Below are 16,937 nucleotides of genomic sequence, written 5' to 3'. Positions count from 1 at the left end.
TCTCCGGTGTCTGCTCAGAAGACACCGCCAAATGGTGCACAGGTTTGCGCTCCCGTAAACGCCGATCAATCTGAATAGCCATAGTCATGGATTCATTCAGACCTGTGGGCGTGGGAAACCCCACCATGACATCTTTAACGGCGTCAGAGAGACCTTCTCTGAAATTCGCCGCCAGGGCGCACTCATTCCACTGAGTAAGCACAGACCATTTTCGAAATTTTTGACAATATATTTCAGCTTCATCATGCCCTTGAGAAAGGGCTATCAAGGCCTTTTCAGCCTGAATCTCCAAATTAGGTTCCTCATAGAGCAACCCCAGTGCCAGAAAAAACGCATCCACATTGAGCAGCGCAGGATCCCCTGGTGCCAATGCAAATGCCCAATTCTGGGGGTCACCCCGCAACAAGGAAATCACAATTTTAACCTGCTGAGCGGGGTTTCCAGCGGAGCGAGATCTCAGAGAAAGATGCAATTTACAATTGTGCTTAAAATTCAAAAAACGAGATCTATCTCCAGAAAAGAACTCAGGTATAGGAATCTTGGGTTCTGACATAGGAGCATGTATAACATAGTCTTGGATATTTTGAACCTTAGAAGCAAGAGTATTCAGGTTTGTAGCTAAACTCTGGATATCCATTTCTTAACAGCTGAGATCTGAGCCATTCAGGGGTTAAGAGGAGAGAAAAAAGCAGCAGACTGCAATTATGGCTAGACAGAACTTCTGAGTAAAAAAAAAAAAAAAGTGTCAGAAACTTCTTTTTTCTCTCTTTCTTCAGCCAATACCTTTAATACATTTAGGCCGGCAATACTGTCATGGTTCCCAATGGCAGGGACTCAGGCAAAAACAGACTAGCTCTAGGAATGATGGAATCTCAGATGACCGCGACGCTGAACCTAACACGCAACTAATAGTAGCCAGGGGGTGTGCCTACGATTATCCCTAGACACCTCGCACCAGCCGGAGATCTAGCTTCCCCTAGCAGAGGAATACACAGACCTGGCTTGCCTCCAGGGAAACCCCAAAAGTGATAGTAGCCCCCCACATATAATAACGGTTAGGTAAGAGGAAAACACGTACGCAGTATGAATATAGATTCAGCAAAGAGAGGCCCTCTGACTAGATAGCAGAAAATACAAAAGAGGACTTCGCGGTCACCTCAAAACCCTAAACAGCCATCCTGAAATTACTTAAACTCCGTTATCAACTCATGACACCGGAGTAGTAATTTCAGATCACTAGAGCTTCCAGCAGCAAAAGAAATATAAATGCATGCTGGACAAACAAACACAAAAAATGCCAAAGATCCAACTTAGCTGAATTGCAGACTTGGAGCAGGTAGCAAGCAACAGAGGTGCTCTGGTAACATTGATTGCCGGCACTAGAATGACTGAGAAGCCAGACTAAATAGGAAACTCCCAGTTTCCAGATGGAAACAGGTGCAAGACAAAAGTCAACCAGTACCACCAGTAACCACCAGAGGGAGCCCAAAAACAGAATTCACAACACTTCCTCCTCTGATTTGGTTCCATTATTTTTTCAGCATGTGGTTCGTTTGCATGGCATTCCGGAGAACATTGTGTCGGACAGAGGTTCCCAATTTGTTTCTAGGTTTTGGCGGTCCTTTTGTGCTAAGATGGGCATTGATTTGTCTTTTTCTTCAGCGTTCCATCCTCAGACAAATGGCCAAACCGAACGAACCAATCAGACCTTGGAAACCTATCTGAGATGCTTTGTTTCTGCTGATCAGGATGATTGGGTGACCATCTTGCCATTGGCCGAGTTCGCCCTTAATAATCGGGCTAGTTCTGCTACTTTGGTTTCGCCTTTTTTTTGTAATTCTGGTTTTCATCCTCGTTTTTCTTCAGGGCAGGTTGAGTCTTCTGACTGTCCTGGTGTGGATTCTGTGGTGGACAGGTTGCAACAAATTTGGACTCACGTGGTGGACAATTTGACGTTGTCTCAGGAGAAGGCGCAACGTTTTGCTAACCGCAGTCGCTGTGTTGGTCCCCGACTTCGTGTTGGGGATTTGGTTTGGTTGTCTTCTCGTTATGTTCCTATGAAGGTTTCTTCTCCTAAGTTCAAGCCTCGTTTCATTGGTCCTTATAAGATTTCTGAAATTATCAATCCTGTGTCGTTTCATTTGGCCCTTCCAACTTCTTTTGCCATCCATAATGTGTTTCATAGGTCGTTGTTGCGGAGATATGTGGCGCCTATGGTTCCTTCCGTTGATCCTCCTGCTCCGGTGTTGGTTGAGGGGGAGTTGGAGTATGTGGTGGAGAAGATTTTAGATTCTCGTATTTCGAGACGGAAGCTTCAGTACCTGGTTAAATGGAAGGGCTATGGTCAGGAGGATAATTCCTGGGTTGTTGCCTCCGATGTCCATGCTGCCGATTTGGTTCGTGCCTTTCATTTGGCTCGTCCTGATCGGCCTGGGGGCTCTGGTGAGGGTTCGGTGACCCCTCCTCAAGGGAGGGGTACTGTTGTGAATTCCGTTCTCGGGCTCCCTCCTGTGGTCGTGAATGGTACTTTGGTGAGTTCTGTCCTTGGACACCCTCTGGTGGCTTTGAGTGGAACTGCTGATCCTTGAGGTTGGCTTTCTCAGCTGCCCTCATTTATTGCTTCTGCTCGCTTCCCTATTAAACTCTACCCAGGTCGTTAGTTCATGCCAGCTGTCAATGTCTCAGTACTGGTTCAGATCTCTCTTGGAATTCTCAGATGACCTGACTACTCCAGCAGAAGCTAAGTCCTTGCTAGTCATTTGCTGTTCATTGGTTTTTGAATATATTTTTCAGTACATGCTATGTTTCAGTCCAGCCTGCTATTATGATATTTCCTTGCTAGCTGGAAGCTCTGGGAGTGCAGAGCTGCACCTCCACACCGTGAGTCGGTGTGGAGGTCTTTTTGCACACTCTGCGTGGTTTTTGTAGTTTTTTTTACTGACCGCATAGTTCCCTTTCCTATCCTCTGTCTTTCTAGAGAAGATTCGGCCTCCTTTGCTAAAATCTGTTTCATTCCTGTGTTTGTCACTTCCCTCTTAACTCACAGTTAATATTTGTAGGGGGGCTACCTTTACTTTGGTGAATTTCTCTGAGGCAAGGTAGGCTACTATTTCTATCTTTAGGGGTAGTTAGCTCTTAGGCTGTGAAGAGGCGTCTAGGGAGAGTTAGGTACGCTCCACGACTATTTCTAGTGTGTGTGATAGGATTAGGGATTGCGGTCAGTAGAGTTACCACTTCCTCAGAGCTTGTCCCAGGTTTTCTGTTTTAACCATCAGGTCACTTCGGGTGCTCCTAACCACCAGGTCATAACAGTCCCCCAGATGGTTTGGATAGGACACACCCGTATGACGAGGTAGGCCTGGAGTTATTTTATAGGGACCCTAGAGATGCCCCTCTCCCACAATTGCCTCCGTTGTCTTCATTAAGTGTAAAGGTGAGACAGCCAACCTAGAGTTATCTGCCCTGCCGTAGTTCAAAGTAATGCGTAGAGCCTATTACTTACTCGGCGTTCCAGCCGCCGGCTACGTGCCTCAGAAGGATGTTGCCGATCTTGGGGCACGACTTCTCCTGGTTCTATCTCCTTTGTGCTGTGATCTCGTTTCTCACTTCTCCACAATATACTTCGCTTCGTGTCCTTTCTTAGGATGCCGCCGCAATGAGGCGCAGGCACGGCTCCGTAATGATCTGTCTGGTGCTAGGCCACTGTCAGGATTCCACCCCTGACAGGGACCTCCCTGAGTCTTCCCAAGCAACTCTCTCTCTCACTAGATGTTACCTGGGCAAAGCCCAGTCAGCTTCTCTCTAACTTCCTATCCGACTCCCAGTTTTACCAGAGTGTGAGGAGTGGCCTAATACATAGAACCTTTTGCTCCCCCTGGTGGCCGGAGTGTGAAGTGTAGTGTGTGACTGTGATACCTGGTCAGGTGAACTCCTTTGGTGCCATCAGATGTACCATCACTCCCCCTTGTGGAAGAGCGACAATACTGCAAAGACCAGGACTCTGGGGCACTGCATAAAGAGTTCACCATCTTGTGGCAGACGCATGCGTGAAAATAAACGTTCAGGTCCGGACCTGTGTGTGAATGATTACGTATGGGTGTCCACCAAAAATATCAGGTGGAAGTGTGGAACTGGAATCTGGAGTTCAAGGGTAATCGGGCCATATCAGGTGTCAGCCATTGTCAGTCCGAAGACTTACCAGTTGGAGTTACCCTCAGTAATGCCCATACACAACTCATTCCACAGGTCGGCGCTCTGGAGATTTGTGCCGCCTACGTTGTTATCTCCATCGTGCTGTGTCCACCGTAAACCTGAGGGTCAGGTGACTGAGGTGAACTCTGGTGAATCGAGACGTTCTCACTGTAGGTTGGTTACTGGTGAGGTCCAGTGTTGAGGGTCCAGAGGCCCCTCATTGAATGGGGGGTACTATCACGATCTAATTTTGGATTTGTGGCAGATCTGGTTTACCTCAGTTTAAGCCTTTTTTTCCTTTCTGGTCATCGTGGGTTAATGCAGTTTTCCCCCCCGGTGGCCGCTGGTGTTATTGCATTGCTGCTGGGTCAGCTGATGTTTGTGGTGACCACTCCCTCCATCCTTTAAGAGATCACCTGGTTCATCAGCTGACTGTCGGTGTTAGTTCATTCTAAAGCGACCAAGCTGGGAGAAGGAGCTTGCTGGGAACTGTTGTTCTACTGCTGTGTCCAGTGAATCTGGTGTTTCTTCCTGCTGTGCTGTGCCTTGCAGTATTAAGCTAAGTGTTGTTTTCCTTTACCTTGTCTGTATTGCCTTACCCCGTGTTGTATTAGTGAAGCGGTGGGACCAGTGCTCTCACCTGCCAGTTCCCTACTTAGGGATAGGTGCAGGGCAAGTGAGGGACTAGGTATCCTGGTCGGCGATGGGTTGAAAGAACCCATATAGGGACTGTAGCAAGATCAGGGCACATCTGCAGGCCAGTGCAGGAGGTGCCCATTCCCCCAGTCCCTACCGACAGGGCCCACTGTTGTAATTGTGTCCCCAGTGTTCCCTTGTGTGTTGTGCTGTTCGTGACAGACCTACGGTTGGGTCATTTTACACCGGGTCAGTCATACCGTGACACCTGATATGGAGAACAGCAAAGGTTGGGGCTATTGTAACAACCCCACCGGCATCATTGCATGACTTTCCATCTCCAATCAGTCACATACACCATCTTACTTACCCCTCCAGGCCATGCTGTGAGTTCTGGTCTCTGTCTGCTTCATGTTGTGAACCTCATGTCTCCTGCCTGCTCTTTGCATATTTCCTGGCTGTGTGCTTAGGGCAGCAGCCCTTTCACTTCCTGATTCTTATTGAGTCTGTGTGCACCTTCCTAAGGTGTCCCCTGTCAATTGCCAAGAGGCATCAGGTACTTAAGGCATTTCCACCCCTAGGGGGAGGCCTGAGCAACATATTTACTCAGTTAGTGTCTAGCTGCAGAGTTGCCAGGTCTTGTCTTGCTGTGTCTCTCGTTTCAGTCACCCAGAGGGGCATCGTACCCTGGCCTGTACCTGTGTCCTGTAACTCTCGTAACAGCCACCCAGAGGGGCTTTGTACCCTGGCCTGTACCTGTGTCTCTTGTTTCTGCCACCCAGTGGGGCTTCGTACCATGGTCTGAGTCCTTGTTTCTGTCCCTTGTCCCGTTCCTGACCCTGTCTGAACTTAGTCCTATACCTATGTTCGTTTGCATCCCTGTCTGTAGCCTTTACTACTGTATTCCACTGTTTCCTTGTGTTCACTCCTTCTGCTCTTTGCTCCGCTTCCAGCGGTTCTGCTCTCTGCTCTGCCTCCTGTGGTTCTGCTCTTTGCTCCGCCTCCTGCGGTTCTGCTCTACTACCGTCTCACTTCCTGCGGCTCTGTCCTGCTCTCCGCATCCTGTGGCATTGCTCTGCTCCCTCTCCGCGCCCTGTGTGTCCTTGTCCCTCCAGTCTGTACTGGTTCCTACCTGCTCCCTTCTCCTATTTATTCCAGCGTGTGTTCCTGTGTCTCCTGAAGCAGTTCCTGTCCCTCCAGTCTGAACTGGTTCCTATCTGTTCCCTACTCATACCTGCCTATGTTCCTGTCCTACCCGAACCAGTTCCAGTCCCAATAGCCGTGCCCGCCTGCCTGCCTAGAGTGCCAGCCATGCCTGCCTGCCTAGAGTGCCCGCCTGCCTGAGTGCCTGCCTGCCAGCGTGCCAGCCTGCCTGCGTACCAGCCGTGCCCTCCTGCGTGAGTGCCAGCCAGGTCCGCCTGACTGCCAAGGGTGCCAGCCATACCCGCCAAGGGTGCCAGCTGTGCCCGCCTGCCTGCCAAGGGTGCCAGCCGTGCCTGTCAGAGTTACAGTCGTGCTCGTCCATACTCGCCTGCACTTGTTATTAGTGTGAGGGATCAGCTGTCACAGCCAGACACCGCCCAGGAGTGGTTCCATGGCAGCTACCTGCTGCACAAGCCTGACCTCACCATCAGAAGCTCCAGTGAACACAAATGTAGCTGCTTAGTCACACCCCTTCCAGGGTAGTCTGGTTAGTGGCACAGTGGGCCCACAATCCCCTCGCTCACGGCACTCAGTCAGGGTGCAAGCGTTACAGCAATGGAGTAGATTCTGACTATGGTGTCGAGACAGGAGCACAAAAAGCACCTACAGTGGGGAAAATAATTATTTGATACATTGCTGATTTTGTAAGTTTTCCGACCTGCACAGAATGGAGAGGTTTGTAGTTTTTATCGTAGGTACACTTCAACCGTGAGAGATAGAATCTAAAAATAAAGACCATAAAATCACATTGTATGATTTTTAAATAATTAAATTACATTTTATTGCATTAAATAAGTTTTTTATCACCTACCAAACAGCAAGAATTCTGGATCTCACAGACCTGTTAGTTTTTCTTTAAGACTCCCTCCTACTCTGCACTTATTACCTGTATTAATTGCACCTGAACTTGTTACCTGTATAAAAGATATCTGTCCACACACTCAATCAATCACACTCCAACCTCTCCACCATGGCCAAGACCAAAAAGCTGTCTAAGGACACCAGGGACAAAACTGTAGACCTGCACAAGTCTGGGATGGATTAGACGACAATAGGCAAGCAGATTTGTGAGAGGGCAACAAGTATTGGCACAATTATGATGAAAATGGATGAAACACAAGATGACTGTGTAGCTCAGAACTACATTGGAAGACCTAGTCAATGAACTGAAGAGAGCTGGGACCACAGTCTCAAAGATTACCATTAGTAACACACTACTCCATCATGAATTAAAATCCTGCAGGACACACAAGAACCCCTGCTCACTCCAGCACATGTCTAGGCCCGTTTGAAGTTTGCCAACGACCATCTGGATGATCTAGAGGAGGCAAGGGAGAAGGTTGTGTGGTCAGATGAAGGAGACCAATATAGAACTTGGGAACTGGGGAATGAATGGAATGCAGCTTCGTTGATTTGCGGTGCTGCGCGCCCTGGTTGCATAAACTCATATGAACTCTAGCGTGGGAATTTTTCGGAACATTTTCTCACACTAGAGTTCATATGAGTTTATGCCACCAGGGGGCGCAGCAATGCAAGTCAATGAAGCTGCATTCCATTCATTCCCCAGTTTTTACAGCCAGGGGCAGCTGCATTAGCACGCTCCTGGTTGTAAAATTATTTAACCCCTTCAGGTGGATTTACATCGTGGGACATGACTGTACGGCGGACAGGTCTGAGATATTGTTGTTTTTTTATTTTTCCTTTTTTTTCAGAAGATCGAGGGTCGTCAGTTGGATTGAGAGTACAATAAATATATTAAAACCCCATGTGTTTATTTATTTCATTCAAATACATTATTCATAATGTGTGTGTGTCTATTTAACCCTTTATTACTGTTGGATTAATAATGGATAGGTGTCTTATTGAAATCTCTCCATCATTAACCTGGCTTAATGTCACCTTACATTAGCAAGGTGACATTAACCCCTTATTACCCCATATCCCACCGCTACTCGGGAGTGGGAAGAGAGTGGCTAAGTGCCAGAATAGGCGCATCTTACAGATGTGCCTTTTCTGCGGAGGCTGGGGGCAGATGTTTTTAGCCGGGGGGGGGGGCAATAACCATGGTCCCTCTCTAGGCTATTAATATTATTATTATTGCCCCATTTATTCCATGGCGCTTTACATGTGGGGAGGGGTGTACATAATGAAAACAGGTACAATAATCTTGAACAATACAAGTCACAACTGGTACAGGAGGAGAGAGGATCCTGCCCGCGAGGGCTCACAATCTACAAGGGATGGGTGAGGATACAGTAGGTGAGGGTAGAGCTGGTCGTGCAGTGGCTTGGTCGATCGGTGGTTACTGCAGGTTGTAGGCTTGCCGGAAGAGGTAGGTCTTCAGGTTCTTTTTGAAGGTTTCGATGGTAGGTGACAGTCTGATATGTTGTGGTAGAGAGTTCCAGAGTAGGGGTGATGCACGAGAGAAATCTTGTATGCAATTGTGGGAAGAGGAGATAAGAGGGGAGTAGAGAAGGAGATCTTGTGAGGATCGGAGGTTGCGTGCCCTCAGTCACTGGCTTTCCCACTCTGGCGGGGAAAATTGTGCAGGAGCCGACGCCATTTTTTTCCGTGATTTAAGCCTTTATTTTAACACCCAAATTTTACACACAGACACTTCTAACATTAGTAGTGAGGAATATGTAAAATAATAAGGGATATGAAATGGTTTACTGTATGTAAACCATGTCTCATATCCTGTCGGGTTTGATAAGGAGATAGCAAAAGCCGGCAATTGAATTACCGGCTTTTCTGCTATCTAGCTCTGTATTAAATATAAATATATATATCTCACTGACATATATAAATATATATATATATATATATATATATATATATATATATATATACATAGACTGTATATATGTTTTAACAAATATTTGAGCCCATAAATCCATTCTATGTCCATTTTGCAAGCCGGCGAGATTTTGGATGCCATATGGATGACACACGGATAATTTTTGAAGAAAAAAATCGCATCCTCGCATTGAATAAGGATCACTGTTCAGGAAATTTTCTGCGTATCTCGGCCGTAAAAAATCGACCATATTTTGATACGTTAGGTGTGACCCCGGCCTTTGACAGTGGCATTTAACTAGTTAATAGCGGCGGGTGAATTGCGATTCCACCTTCCGCTATTGCGGGCACATGTCAGCTGTTCAAAACAGCTGACATGTCCCGGCTTTGATGCGGGCTCACTTCCCGGAGCAACGTTCTGGATTATATGAACAATAGCTCATGTCCCTGGGCCTGCTGAATAATATGTCTGGCATAATTAAGAATAAACACAGTGTCATCACACTCATCCTCCTTCTCAGATGTGATAATCATCCGGTCATCCTGCATTACTTGTCGGGGACAGTCCATCAGCATTTCTTTCAGCAGAGACACGAATGTAAGAGATTTCACCTTCGTGAGAAAGAAACTGTGCATCATTCAGTTTTCTCAAAGCATATTCCATGTCTTCCCTGCGAATAAACTCCACAATCCTCATTCTGTCCATCGGTACATCAGCATGGCAGACACCTCCAGCTTCTCTCATATGATCTTTCATATCCTGCCAACTTCCTGAAGGTGAAGCCCTGAGACAAGGATTCTGTATTAATTTTGCTGGGAAGGGGTTCTGCTCCTCCTACAGGGTCCTCCATATCCTCCCCCTGGTCTCTGGCTTGACTTGGGAAACTCCACACGTAATCGACGAGAACCGAACTCGTATCCATTGCATCCACAAACTGTGCGCATCCAGTGGTTCCTGGAAGCTGATGAAGGCAAACAAACCTCCAATGTGATTCTTCAGCTGGATGGTACGGATCCACCTGTACCAATGGAACAACGCCTCCAGCTCTTTCTCCCATACATCGGCTGGTAAATTGCCCATGTAAATGCGCCCATTCCCCGAATGCTGACCCCCAGCCCGGGAGATGGCCACTTGATGACATGGTAAATGGTGTTCTGGGAGGGGACAATATCTGAGCTTTCCAAGGTGATGGAAGACCCAGTGTTCCAAGGTCATTGGTCCTGGATATCACTGACCTTGACCGACTGGATGTGGCGATGGAGGTTAGCTGGTGTAGGGTTGTCAATCTGCCATATTGTGTGGACAGGGTATATCACTTTATGCTCTGCTGGGGGTAGTGTCCCTCAGACCCTGTTGGCTTGTCTTGGCAGATGTTAACCGGATGGGCCGACAAACAGGCTCCATACAAGGGGCACTGGCGCCGTAGACAATCTTTGGCCATGTGTTCTGTTTGTAAATCTTTGTCCTGGTGGGGTTTCTGCTGGGTAGCAGGATACTCCTGCTTGAAAGGCTGATGGCATCCTGTGCCACCCATTAAAACTTGTCGACAGGTATTTGGTCCAATCAGCTGTGGGCATGTGGTGCATCAGCATAAGGGTCTTAAAGCTTTACATATGTTCATCAATCTCTGTGTTGGACTCATTAAACACAGGCTCGTCTCTGTAGTGGATATGATTTCCTTTGTGGTGGGCCATCATAGAGGTAGGGTTCGGTGGTTTCAATGGGGGTACTGGAACTCCTCAAACTGATTCCATAACACGAGCCATCTATTTGCTTGAGGCTCTGGGTTCCAATGCAATCAAGAATTCCTGGATTCAGACTGCATGGGACAGGGTTTTTTATTCCAGACTCCAACTAGATTGTTGATTTGGCAAGCAGTTTAACTCTTCTGGGTCCACATCAGTTTAGTTTCCATCGGCTGGAAGGGTACCAATTCCTGTATCAAATCCGACCAACTGTCGGTGTCCAGCTATTCAAACCGTTGAATCTGGCACAGATCCTGTAGTCATTGTTTCTTGTTGCAGCCATATATCACCTCCGGTCCTCTTCCCAAGACCGAGCTGGTGGGGTTGGACATGGTGGCATCCGAATCCTTTTGTTTATTTCTCACCTATGGTCTGCTGTGTTTGTCTATTTGTCTCCCTGGTTGTAAAGCCCTTGCATGGTGTCTACGACCATCAGTCCCCTGTAGATCCCCCGGATCCACCAAGCTGAGTAGTATCCCACTGATACTTTATTGGATCACCAATAACTCGCCGAGAATTAGAACATCTGCAACTTCGGGGCTTCCAGAGTCAACTACCCCAACCAGTGGCACCCTGCTTTTGGCAGGCACCCACAGAGAGGAGGTAGCAGCAATCTTAGGAAGCTGACAGAGTACATTGTGTGTGGACAGGTGACTTGATTATCCCAACCTGGGTTCTCCAAATGTCTTTGAGGGTTCAGTGATGGTCAATGGAGCAGATCTGTATTCCTCCAGTTGGTGCCATGCTTTTCTGGCTGATGTAGAGTCTCTCTATAGAATAAGAGAGACCCCTTTTTATATCCACACTGTCTTGCGGTGCACTATCCACAGATTTGGGGGAGGGTGGGAGGAGGTCATCTCTCATTTTTCAATTAACCTGTATATTTTGTCCTTCAATGATTGCAGAACAACAAGCTGCATGGACTGATACAATAGGTAGCAAGCAGGCATTCACCAAATTAACAAATATTGATTGCTCAATTAAACTGTGCCTTTATCCCTCAAGGATAACAGAACAATAAGCTGTAGTGGCTGATATAATAGGTAATCAGCTGCCATTCAACAAAGCAACAAACATCAATTTAACCTACAACAAGTGTCAACTTTCTAGGTCATATGAACAATAGCTCATGTCCCTGTGCCTACTGAATAATATGTCTGGCAGAATTAAGAATAAACACGCTGTTGTCACAGTTGGGATATCAATGAGATGAGAATTTTGCTATAAGAAGGCTAGTATAATTTTGTGAAGTTCCTCTAGACTGTGAACAAAACCACCCTGCACTTTAGTTTTGATTGATAAAAAGTCTTTGGTTTGACAGCTTGATTTGACATCAGATATTGATGGATTTCTTTACTCATAAACTTGATTGGAAGCAAATGTGCTGGATATCTCAGGCGGGTTGTCAGGTTTCCAGCTTGCAGAGGCGTATAATTGAGGGAATGAAGTCAACACGCTCAACCCACCCATGTTGCTACTTTCTCCACTCCAATCTGTCTTGCATGAGTTACTGTCATTGCCTTGTCCAAATCTTCTTCAAAACATGGCCAATTATTGACAGACTTACTGAGCAGCTGAAACCTTCTTGGTGAGAAAACATCGGACAATACCAATTTCCCACTTCATTACAGTACATGAAGATTTGCGATAATGATCCATCTCTACTCATTGTGAGGGCTAAGGAAACTAGTTATGCTTTATAGAAGGAATTTCTTATTTACATGTAATAGGATTTTTCTAATTGGAATCAAATGGCCTGATATTTGGGGTTCCATTAAAATTGCAAAAATAGAGGAACTAGTACATTTTCCTAATAAGACCAGGTTTACACATTATGGATTTGGTGTGGATATTAAGTGCAAATTATATGGATGAAAAATCTGCAGCCTTATTTCAACTTCTGCAAAGGAGATTAGTTTTAACTTAAAGGGCCATCAAAACCGATAAGTCTGCAGTCACTCTGTATGATTGTAGACTTATGAATCCCCCCAGCGCATGCACTGTGTGCTGTGAGGATTTGCTTGTTTCAGACCCGGGAAAAAAGGGTATGTATGAATTATACATACCCCCGACCAGTGACATGGACAGCCAGTGAGTGTGGCCGACTAGAGAACGCAGGCCTCACTCTATCAGGGCTGCCACTAGAAATTTCGGGGCCCCATACTGGCAAAATTTTCGGGGCCCCCTTGAGACTCCGCCAAGGCTCCACCCCTCGAACTGTCCACAGTCCCACCGCTCTCTGTTGGAAAAACTCTACTTCTCACCTATCACACATTAACAGTTCCCATCACCAGATCACACATATAGTCAGCAGCTTTTGTTTTGGCCAAAAGATTTTTTTAAGCCACCACCATAACACGGTAGACACTTTTGGCCGGGCCCTACTCTACTGTAACCTACTAAATATTTGTTAAAATATGCAATACAATTTAGGTATATTTTTAATTATTTTTCAATTTTTAAAATGACCAACAATATCACATACAAGGAACAAATACAACACCATGACCAGACCACATATTACCACCAGTGACCGAATAATATCACATACAAGGAACAAATACCACCGCACCATGACCAGACCACATATTACCACCACAAAGTGACCGAATAATATCACATACAAGGAACAAATACCACCGCACCATGACCAGACCACATATTACCACCACATAGTGACCAAATAATAGCATATACAAGGAACATAGTAAATATAGAAAAACTGACTGAACAGCCATCTAGTCTGAACTGATGCATAACCAAAAAGTCTTACATAGCAAATAGATAATGGCTGCACTCAAGTTTATTGTGCTAAAGCAAGGAAATGTGCAATACATGAAATGTGAACAGCATAATGGCTTGTGAAATTTATGAAAAAACACATGAGATTTTTAGCACAAAATTTGGCCAAATGTTGTGAGCCCATTCACCAAACGTCAAGGTAATCTCAGATCGAATGGGTAACTAACCTGTCTGCCTAGTGTGAACACTTACCTATGGCTAATAAAATGGTAAAGCCTGTATTTATAGAGGAGGTTAGAACCAACTGTGTTTGGATGTAATTAAAATCACAGTATGGTGAAGGGCGGGGCGTTCAAGTCAGAAAAAGCAATACATAGTAAATATAGAAAAACTGACTGAACAGCCATCTAGTCTGAACTGGTGCATAACCAAAAAGTCTTACATAGCAAATAGATAATGGCTGCACTCAAGTTTATTAAGTTTATTGTGCTAAAGCAAGGAAATGTGCAATACATGAAATGTGAACAGCATAATGGCTTGTGAAATTTATGAAAAAACACATGAGATTTTTAGCACAAAATTTGGCCAAATGTTGTGAGCCCATTCACCAAATGTCAAGGTAATCTCAGATCGAATGGGTAACTAAACTGTCTGCCTAGTGTGAACACTTACCTATGGCTAATAAAATGGTAAAGCCTGTATTTATAGAGGAGGTTAGAACCAACTGTGTTTGGATGTAATTAAAATCACAGCATGGTGAAGGGCGGGGCGTTCAAGTCAGAAAAAGCAATACATAGTAAATATAGAAAAACTGACTGAACAGCCATCTAGTCTGAACTGGTGCATAACCAAAAAGTCTTACATAGTAAATAGATAATGGCTGCACTCAAGTTTATTGTGCTAAAGCAAGGAAATGTGCAATACATGAAATGTGAACAGCATAATGGCTTGTGAAATTTATGAAAAAACACATGAGATTTTTAGCACAAAATTTGGCCAAATGTTGTGAGCCCATTCACCAAACGTCAAGGTAATCTCAGATCGAATGTCGTTTGGTGAATGGGCTCACAACATTTGGCCAAATTTTGTGCTAAAAATCTCATGTGTTTTTTCATAAATTTCACAAGCCATTATGCTGTTCACATTTTCATGTATTGCACATTTCCTTGCTTTAGCACAATAAACTTGAGTGCAGCCATTATCTATATTTACTATGTATTGCTTTTTCTGACTTGAACGCCACGCCCTTCACCATGCTGTGATTTTAATTACATCCAAACACAGTTGGTTCTAACCTCCTCTATAAATACAGGCTTTACCATTTTATTAGCCATAGGTAAGTGTTCACACTAGGCAGACAGGTTAGTTACCCATTCGATCTGAGATTACCTTGACGTTTGGTGAATGGGCTCACAACATTTGGCCAAATTTTGTGCTAAAAATCTCATGTGTTTTTTCATAAATTTCACAAGCCATTATGCTGTTCACATTTCATGTATTGCACATTTCCTTGCTTTAGCACAATAAACTTGAGTGCAGCCATATACAAGGAACAAATACCACCACACCATGTCCAGACCACATATTACCACCACATAGTGACTGAATACAATACTGATCAGTAATAAAAAAAACACAATACTAATATCACCATAAGTGCCATTATACACAGGAGATGTGTACTTAGTATGCAGTGTCTGTGTACAGGTTATACAGTGATCACCAGTGACATTATACACAGGACCTCTGTATATAGTATACAGTGTATAGTGTCAGTCTATAGGTAACACACTGACTCACCAGTGACGTCTCTAGGTGAAGTCCTTCTTTCATCCAGCACAGACCGCCATCACTTCATCCAGCCAGGACTTGACTCTGCAGGAAATAACACAGTTATCTCGAGCTCCGCTTGCAGAACACATTACTTATTTTTTTCCAACTTCAACATTACACCACATGAAGAAAAAGAGGCAACATAGTGTCACTCTACACAGTAACAGGACCGCCCCCCCATTTAAAACAGTGTCCTCAAAAAATAAAATAAATACATCACTGCAGTAATAATATCCCTTAATTAGCCCCTATGGTATTAATAATATCCCCCACCCTGGCTGTTGTGAACTCTATTTTTGGGCTCCCTCTAGTGGTCACAAGTGGTACTGTGTAGTGTTGTTTTTCTGCAGGTTGGCAGCATCAGCTGGTTCGTTATCCTTGGTTGGTTTCCTATTTAGCTCACCTGGATACTCAGTTCCTTGCCTGCTATCAATGTATTTAGTGCTCTTCAGATTCCTTGTGTCTACCTTGCTCCCAGTTTCTCCAAGACAAGCTAAGTCTTTGTTTGATCATTTTTTGATTATCAGCGTTCATTATGTTTTTAGTCCAGCTCGCTAAAATGTGATTTCCTCGCTTGCTGGTTGCTCTAGGGGACTGAGTTTCTCCCCCCACACCGTTAGTTGGTGTGGGGGTTCTTTAAATCTCAGAGTGGATATTTTGTAAGGGTTTTTTACTGACCGCATAGATTCCCTTTTCTATTTTCTGCTATCTAGTATTAGTGGGCCTCATTTGCTGAATCTGCTTTCACCCCTGTGTATGTGCCTTCCTCTTACCTCACCGTTGTTATTTGTTGGGGGCTTCTATATCTTTGGGGATTATTTCTCTGGAGGCAAGAGAGGTCTTTCTTTCTCTCTAGGGGTAGTTAGTTCCTCAGGCTGGCTCGAGACGTCTAGGATTTTTAGGCACGTTCACCGGCTACTTCTAGTGTGTTTGGATAGGTTCAGATTTGCGGTCAGTCCAGTTTGCCACCTCCCTAGAGCTTGTCCTATGTTTGTTACTTAGCTGGAGTAATTTGTGATCCTCAACCACTAAGGATCATAACAGTATAGCAGGCCAAAAAGTGTTTAATGCATCGCAGAAGTGGGATAAAAAGAAGACCTGAGTACATTTTATTTTTTTTTCCCGCTTTTCCTTTGCTGCAGTCTGTTTAGCTTCTTTCATCCCCTTGAACTCTGGGTGGTTTTGAGCTCAGCTGCAGACATGAATGTTCAGACTCTGACTTCTAGTGTGGATCATCTTACTGCACGGGTGCAAAGTATTCAGGATTTTGTTATTCATAGCCCTATGTCAGAACAAAGATACCCATTCCTGAGTTGTTTTCTGGAGATAGATCTAGGTTTCTAAATTTTAAGAATAATTGTAAGTTATTTCTATCTCTGAGACCTCGTTCCCTGGTGATTCTGCTCAGCAAGTTAAAATTGTTATCTCCTTGTTGCGTGGCGACCCTCAAGATTGGGCCTTCTCTCTGGCGCCAGGAGATCCTGCATTGCTTAGTGTAGATGCATTTTTTCTGGCTCTTGGACTGCTTTATGAGGAGCCTAATCTTGAGAATCAGGCAGAAAAAGCGTTGCTGGCTATCTCTCAGGGTCAGGATGAAGCAGAGGTGTATTGTCAAAAATTTCGGAAATGGTCGGTGCTTACTCAATGGAATGAGTGTGCCCTGGCTGCAAATTTCAGAGAAGGTCTTTCTGAGGCCGTTAAGAATGTTATGGTGGGGTTTCCCACCCCTACTAGTCTGAGTGATTCTATGGCTTTAGCCATTCAGGTTGATCGGCGTTTGCGGGAGCGCA

The 16,937-nt window shown here is 45.0% G+C and overlaps 1 pseudogene; it reads right to left on the bottom strand.

Moving 5' to 3' along the window:
• Window positions 1–9,364: 9,364 nt before the first annotated feature.
• On the bottom strand, window positions 9,365–10,042 carry LOC143793544 (serine/arginine-rich splicing factor 9 pseudogene; annotated as a pseudogene).
• Window positions 10,043–16,937: the final 6,895 nt, after the last annotated feature.

The sequence above is a fragment of the Ranitomeya variabilis genome, chromosome 1, assembly GCF_051348905.1.
Source record: "Ranitomeya variabilis isolate aRanVar5 chromosome 1, aRanVar5.hap1, whole genome shotgun sequence".
Taxonomy (NCBI): Eukaryota; Metazoa; Chordata; class Amphibia; order Anura; family Dendrobatidae; genus Ranitomeya; species Ranitomeya variabilis.
Note: the sequence above shows the minus strand (reverse complement) of the source record. Positions and strands in the feature narration are given on the sequence as shown.